The following is an 8,503-nucleotide window of genomic DNA, read 5'->3' as shown; positions in this document are numbered from 1 at the left end:
GTGATATGGACCCTATGCAATTTGCATACAGGACAAACAGGTCCACTGACGACGCGGTCTCCCAGGTACTGCACAGCACTCTCTCCCACCTTGACCGTCAGAAGGGGGGCTATGTGAGACTGTTGTTCATTGACTACAGCTCAGCGTTCAACACCATAGTCCCCACCAGACTGGTGGACAAGCTGATCGAGCTAGGTCTGAGCTCCGCCCTGAGCGCCTGGGTACTGGACTTTCTGAGTGAAAGACCCCAGGCGGTCAGGGTGGGGGGTCAGACCTCCAACACCATCACCCTGAGCATCGGGTCCCCCCAGGGCTGTGTTCTAAGCCCCCTGCTGTACTCACTCTACACACACGATTGTGTGGCCAAGTTCAGCTCCAACTCCATAGTGAAGTTCGCCGACGACACGGTGGTGGTGGGGCTGATCTCGGACAACGACGAGAAGGCCTACCGAGAGGAGGTTGAGGTACTGGAACGTTGGTGCCAGGACAACAGCCTGCTCCTGAACATTGGTAAAACCAAGGAGCTGATCGTGGATTATAGGAGAGGACAGCAGGAGACACACACACCACTGATGATTAACGGGGCTACCGTGGACAGGGTGAGCAGCTTCAAGTACCTGGGGGTCCACATCTCAGAGGATCTGACATGGTCAACACACATAGACACAGTAGTAAAGAAAGCGAAGCAGCGCCTCTACCACCTGAGACAGTTAAGGAAGTTCAGAGTATCGGGGAAGATACTCCAGTCCTTCTACTCAGGAGCTGTAGAGAGCATCTTGACCGGAAACATCACTGCCTGGTATGGGAACAGCACAGCACAGGACAAGAAGGCCCTACAGAGAGTGGTGCGCTCAGCCGAGCGTACCACGGGTATTGCGCTACCTCCCCTGCAGGCTCTATACAACAAGAGGTGCAAATCCAGAGCCTGCAGGATAATGAAAGACCCCCACCACCCCAATAACAGCCTGTTCCAGCTGCTGAGGTCAGGCAGACGCCTGCGTACCCCAGCTACTAGGACGGAGAGGCTTAGGCTAAGCTTCTTCCCCCAGGCCATCAGAGCCTTGAACAATGAACATTGAGAGACACAGAAACTGAACTATCCACACACAAGCACACACAAGCACATACACGACACGCACGCTGAGCACGCTCACACACTAGCAGCCACTTTAACACTCATGCCGCACATACGCACACTTATGGCCAGAGGAAAGGCCACTTTAAATTAGTATAACATCAGGAACAGTGTATTGCACTACTAAAGCTACCTAGCATGTCCTATATGCTCTGTAAATACTATGTACAGATACCGAGATGGCACACCATGTACCTGTTTATTGCACTGTTGTTTTTTATTGGATTCTATTATATGTTGTACCACTGTATTGCACATCGTCGCGGGCAAGACCAGCCGCATTTCATTGTATACCTGTATGCCGTGACAATTAAAACTCTTGACTTGACTTGACTTGATAAGTAGACACCGCTACATAAAACAAGCTGGTCTGCCTGAGTGACTGGTGGAAGAAGGAGAAATAGAGATTGGACTGATTGAGTCAAGCCATGTCACATAGTTCAAGTTTGAAATGCTTCTTTCTGTTTTGCTCCTAGAGTGCTAGATGTGTGCTAGATACTATACTGTTCTGTACTGGTAATATTATTTATTTCTGTTAACTTCTGAATAAAACAACTTATTAAACACAAGTACATCTTATTGAACATTATTTTGATATTTCATTACCAATTATCATAGCAAAACAGCTTTTTCAAACAGTCTGTAATGCATTTTGGAAACGGGAGATGGGCTCATGGTGTAATGGGCCACCTGGCTCATTTGAGCCATTTTAATCTAGATTAATCTAGATTAAATCCAGGATTGCAGATAGATTAATCTAGATTAAAAAAATGTATCTATGCCCACCTCTAATATATATATATATGTAAACAAGACAAACATCTTTCTCTGGTCTGCATCCCCTTAACAATTGTGTGTATTGAGCCGTACTGTATTGTACCCATTCTGCAATCTGTTAAATAAAGTTGTCATTCATTCATTCATATACAGTACTGCGCGTGCACATGTGTGTGTGTGTGTGCGCGTGCACGCTGCGGCAGGTGTACCACGAGCTGTACTATATATGATGCCAATACATTAATCAAATCTAATTTTGATGCGTCGCAAGACTCGCAAAGCGCTTCCGCCATTCCATTTTCACGTGGCTGCGTGCGTCATTAAGTTGCCTTATAGTTGACCAATTTATTAGCTCTTCAAACAATATTAAATCGACATGGGACACCCTGAAAACATTACTCAATATGAGACACTCCTCTTCTCCATCCACAACTGAATTTCAGGATGGTACGGATAAGATAACAGAGCCATCCCAAATTGCGAATAGTTTTAACAACTTCTTCGTGAATGTGGGACCATGTCTTGCAAAACATATAGGCAATGCTCACGGTTCTCCAACTGATTTTTATAAGTAAAGAGTATGCTTCTCTAAATGCTTTTGAGCCTGTAAAGACCTCAGCAGTACTTGATATTATTATGAGCCTAAAAAACTCTTCTCCTGGCCATGATGAAATTCCAGCCTCTTTGATCAAAAAGGTTGCATCTTCAATTATTGATCCTTTATCATTCATTTTTTCCATGTCCCTTGAATCAAGCACTATCCCTCAAGCCTTCAAAGTTGCCAAGGTTATACCGCTGTTTAAAGCTGATGACCCCTCTGTATTCTCAAACTATCGTCCTATATCGATTAGGGGTGGACGGTATGGTCTAAAATTTATATCACGGTATAATTTGAAGCATAGACGGTAACGGTATATATCACGGTATCATCGTTTTTGATAAAAAAAAATTAATTAAATTTTATATAATTTTTATTTTTTTTTTATAAAATATATATATTATATAATTAGACTTGTACTTGTATTATCTGCGAGACATCGCCACCACGCAACAAGCTCCACTGTCTGTGTGTACTCTAGTAGCCTCCAGCTACGGCCAGGATTCTCCGGAGCTGCACCTGGACCTATACTCGAGTAGCCTCGAGCAGAGCTGCAGCCAGGATTCTCCGGCGCTGCACCTGGACCCTATTGGTGTGCTCAGCAAGCCCTCAGCTCGAATACGCATCGAATCAGTGTTATAAGACATTGATATCAGGAGCTATCTGTAGCTACTGCTAGCCGGATATATAACGTTAATACAACGCCTCAGTGAATTATTTAGTTCAATGGGACATTTCGTTTTGAACGGTGAACTAACTTGCGCTAACGTGAGCTAACAGGTAGCATACACGTCTCTACTAGACTTTGTGGAGCGTTTGTTGATGTCAAGAGCTATCGGTAGCTGGCCGACTAGATACCGTTCGGTTAGACAATGCCTCATCATGTATTAAACTAAAAGTGAATAGTTGACTGGGTCATTTTGTAACGGTAGCTAAGCTAACGTTAGCTCAGGGAGACGCCGCCGTCCTCCCGTGTCGCGTCCCACTAGACTACTAGACCCGTGGTTACATGCGTGCGGTAGGGGCTGGCACGCCCACTGCGCGAAGCCTCCTAAATAACTTTTTCCAGTTCGCACATATCTATTATCTATGACTATCTATTTTTAGGGGCAAATGCGAGTGAAATAGTCGCGCTGTGGTTACATGACGTCATTGCTATTTTAGAGCTGCCCTACCGGTTACACGGTATAGTCAAAATCCATACCGTAGAGCAAATTCATACCGTTTATACCGTATACCGTTTATACCGTCCACCCCTAATATCGATACTCAATGTCAAAAAATCGAACTTAATTATTTTTAGAAAAAAGAACAAAAACATTTCAGACGGAACCAAGATTTGTATCAATAACAATGAACTTGCACAAGTTTCATCAGTGAAATTCTTAGGTGTCAATATCGATGAGAAACTCTGCTTTAAGAATCATTGTGAAATTGTTTGCAAGAAGGTTTCAAAATCGTTGGGCATTATAAAAAGGGTTAAAAAACAATAAAAAAATAGCACATTACTAACTTTGTATTACAGTTTAATTTATCCTCACATCTCTTACTGCAATATAATTTGGGCCATCTTACTTACAAACAATCCATAGAGCTCAGAAATCGTTTGTAAGAATTGCAACCAACTCTTCTTATTTAGCCCCAACCAAACCATTATTTAAACAACTGCAACTACTCACAATTTATGAGGTCAACAAGTATCAAACAGGGGTTCTTATGTACAAAGTAATTGGTCTTCCTTTATCTTTGCCAAATTTTTTTCAAACTTATTTTGAGTTTAATTCTCATTATCATGCACATCTGAAGCAATCCTGGGTAGACCACGGAAGAATAAGAAGCCATGGATCAGTGAAAAATCATGGAACCTTGTAGACCAGCGGGAAACAATAAACAAGAGGATCCTTGGCACACACTCGAAAAGAATCAAGAAACAGCTAAAGTACACAGCGAAGGATAGAGAAACAAAGAGAAGTATAAAGACAGACAAAAAGAAATGGATGGAGAACATTGCAAGTGAAGCAGAAGAAGCTGCAAGGAAACAACAAATGAAGACACTGTACGGTCTTACGAAGGCACTGTGCAACGAGAGACCTAGACTGACCACAGCAGTACTGGACAAGAATGGCAACCTCATCAGCGGAAAAGATGCAGTGCAGGCAAGGTGGACAGAACACTTCAAGGAAGTACTGAATAGGGAACCACCAGAAAACTCAATAACTGATGAGGAAGAATGTGAACTCATTAACATGATTGAAGAGATTCCTGTACATGAACCAACACTAAGTGAAGTAAAGGAAGTGATTAAAGGACTTCAGAATGGGAAAGCACCAGGAATCGACAACATCACAGCCGAGTTATTAAAATCAGACATTGAGTTTTCAGCAAAGAAGGTACATCAATTGTTGGAACAAATATGGAGGCAGGAGAAGATAGATAGATAGAAATATGGAATCCCAGAGAAGATTGTCCAGATAGTGAAAATATTCTATGAAGACTTCCAGTGTGCAGTAGAAGACCAAGGAGAAATATGCGAGTGGTTTAACATCAACAGCGGTGTCAAACAAGGATGCAACATGTCAGGTTTTTTATTCTTAATGATCATGGATTGGATAATGAGAAGAACAGTTGGACAAGGTGAGAATGGAATCAGATGGAAGTTGACATCAAAACTCGACGATCTGGATTTTGCAGATGATGTAGCATTACTCTCCTCTACCAAACACCAAATCCAGGAAAAACGACAAGAATGGAGAGAGAAGCCAGACGAGTGGGACTCAAGATTAACACCGGAAAGACAAAAACCATGAGAATTAATGCAAGAAACCATGATAAAATCAACATCAACGACCAAGAAATTGAGGATGTAGACCAATTCACATACTTGGGAGCCACCATCTGTAAAGAGGGAGGGGGTATGAAAGACCTAAAGAACAGACTATCCAAAGCAAGAGGTGCATTCATCAAACTCAAAAAGATCTGGCACTCCAACAGCATCTCAAGAAGAACAAAGCTGAGATTGTACAAAACACTGGTTGTGCCAGTCCTACTGTATGGATGTGAAACATGGAAGATGAACAAGGGAGACAACAAATCAGTTGACGTGTCCCATAACAGATGCCTCAGAAGAATCCTCAAAATCCAGTGGCAAGACCGCATCAGCACCGTAGAGCTACTAGAAAGAGCCGACATGAAGCCGTTGAGCAAGGAAGTGAAGTGGCGAAGATGGAAGATGATAGGACACATACTGAGGCAAGACCACAACAACGACTGCAACATATCAATGACTTAGGCACCAGAAGGGAAAAGAAGAAAAGGAAGACCAAAGACTACCTGGAGATGCACAGTAGAGAAAGAAAGAAAAGAGGCAGGGTGGAGCTCATGGCCTGAAGCAAGAACAATGGCAGCTGACCGGGAGAAGTGGAAACGCTCTGTGAAGGCCTTATGTGCCACTAGTGGATAGGTAACAGGTAACAGGTAACAGGTAACAGGTATCATGCACATCTCACAAGAATAAATATAGACTCACGCATTCCTTTCTGTAGGACCTCTGTTGCCAAATTCTCATTTGTTTATCAAGGTGCAGTGATGTGGAATGATATACAAAATCGAATGTGTGTGTGTGTTTGTGTGTGTGTGTGTGTGTGTGTGTGTGTGTGTGTGTGTGTGTGTGTGTGTGTGTGTGTGTGTGTCTGTGCGTGTGTGTGTCTGTGTGTGTGTGTGTGTGTGATGTGTCTGTCTGTCTGTCTGTATGTGTGTGTGTTTGCGTCTGTGTGTGTGTCTGTGTGTGTGTGTGTTGTTTAGGAGGGGGGGTGTTCTTCTCAACAGTGAGGCAGGTGGCTCCTGACCACCTAATCTCAGCTACTGATTGGTTGGCAGCCTTTCTGTCATTCCTTTATCCCGTGTTGACTCAGGCTCCCGGCCAGACGCAGGGGAAGGGTTGACTGCTCACATTTCTACACTATAGCTCCATTTTTCTTAGCGCCATAGAGACTGTAGGACAATGGGCCCTTGACTGAGTAAATATTTTTTTTATTTTTTATTATCTTTTTTCCCCCTCCTTTTTTCAGATTTTTCTCCCATCCCACTGTTAGTCGTTATGCCAATTCCCAACCCCCTTCCTGGTTGTTGCGCACCCCCCTCTACTGTTGGTCCGGGAGGCCGGAGACTGTCACATGTTTTCCTCCGACAGCCTGGCAGCGCAGATTCTCACCGGGAGAGTGTAACGTGTGGAAGGTCACACTACCTTTCTCCAGATCCTACCCTCGCTGTGCAGGCGCCCCGACCGAACTGTAGGGGTCGCTGTCCACAACGCCCAGGACCCACCCATGGCTTCCCTCCCCCTCACTCAGCCAAACGAGTTAGTATAGCGATCAGCCCAAGCCAAGGCAATGCTGACTCTCCGGGAGTCGAGACCGCAGCCTCTTGCATTGGTGACGAGCACAATCTCCGCTACGCCACCTGACCGCCTAGTACAATTTGTTAAAACAATATCAGTGTCGGTCGATGAATCGCTGGGTTTTGGTTAACTGTCTGTAGTGTGGTATTGAAAGGGTTAACCGTCTTTAGTGTGGTAGCGAAAGGGTTAACCTTCTGTAGTGTGGTTGTGAAAGGGTTAACCCTTTTGTCGTGTGGCAGTGAAAGGGTTAACCTTCTGTATTGTCACAGTGAATGGGTTAACCCTTTTGTAGTTTGTAGGGGTGTAACGGTACGTGTATTCGTCCCACGAATTTACAGTACGGCCGCGACGGTGCGGTACGCGCAGCCATACGAAGAATACGCCTCACAGCGCACACACACCAGTCGCGCATCCAGGCAGTTGCGGGTTCCGTGTCCATGTGAGAACAGCGCGCGGCACACCAAGTCCGACTTCAGAGCGGGCGAAAGTGCACGGAGGAAGGCACATTTATATTGGAACAGCTGCAGGGTCATTACAATTTTACAGTTTTCTTTCGTTTTCTTGTTCGCCCAATAATGTCAACCAAATGAAACCAATGGAAAGACACACACACTATTCTCCCCCGCCGGACTCTCAGGCACAGCTGATCAAATAAAAAAAGAAACTTACATACTGAGCTCCTCTCCAGTTGAACTGCTACTGTGTTTAAATCCAAATAATCCTCTGTCATTGTTGTAACATGTCATCTGTTCTCTAGTATTCAGTCTCGTGAAGTTAAATTATCTCTAGAAGTGAAACTGAAACTTAAAGGGACAGTAGGCAATTAATTTATTCAGTGGATGCCTGAACACAGAATGACACCAGTATCACTGACTACCACGGCAAGCCTATAGAAAATTATTATATTTAATAATAATAATTATAATAATTATCATAAATATATAATAATAATTATGAATTTTTTAATTATACATTTAATTATAAATATATTTTTTTCTGTTGTACCGAAATCGTACCAAACCGTGACCCCAATACCGAGGTACGTACCGAACCGTGGCTTCTGTGTACCGTTACACCCCTAGTAGTTTGGCAGTGAAAGGGTTAATGCTTTCGATTTTACGCTGAATGAGTTTATTCCCTGAAGAAAAAAAAGAAGATAAGACCATATCTGGTAGATATGCTCCGCTAGATTTAAAGCACGGTGCAGGTAACCCAATCATACGGATTAAGTCGACAAAGTTCTATGACTATATATTAGTGGACGGGGAATTCCTTCAGTCGAGGACACAGTCCTCCTGGTGGCTCCGTGTGGATATGAGGTGTCATGGTGTTTCTCACTGGTTCACCTCCGTCACACATAGACCAGACATTACAGAGCAGTAACACACCGGCCCTCTTTGTGTCCCCGCCCCTCCTCTTTCCCCACGGTCTGCCCCAGCTCAGGGTGGGAGAGTTGGTAATTGGATTGTGGGAATCTTCTTACTCACTCCGGCAGGGCTGTGTGTGTGCGTGTGTGTGTGTGCGTGTGTGCGTGTGTGCGTGTGTGTGTGTGTGCGTGTGTGCGTGTGTGTGTGTGTGTGTGTGTGTGTGTGTGTGT

The sequence above is a fragment of the Notolepis coatsorum genome (genome assembly GCF_963971535.1).
Source record: "Notolepis coatsorum genome assembly, contig: SCAFFOLD_397, whole genome shotgun sequence".
In the NCBI taxonomy this organism is placed as follows: Eukaryota; Metazoa; Chordata; class Actinopteri; order Aulopiformes; family Paralepididae; genus Notolepis; species Notolepis coatsorum.
Note: the sequence above shows the minus strand (reverse complement) of the source record.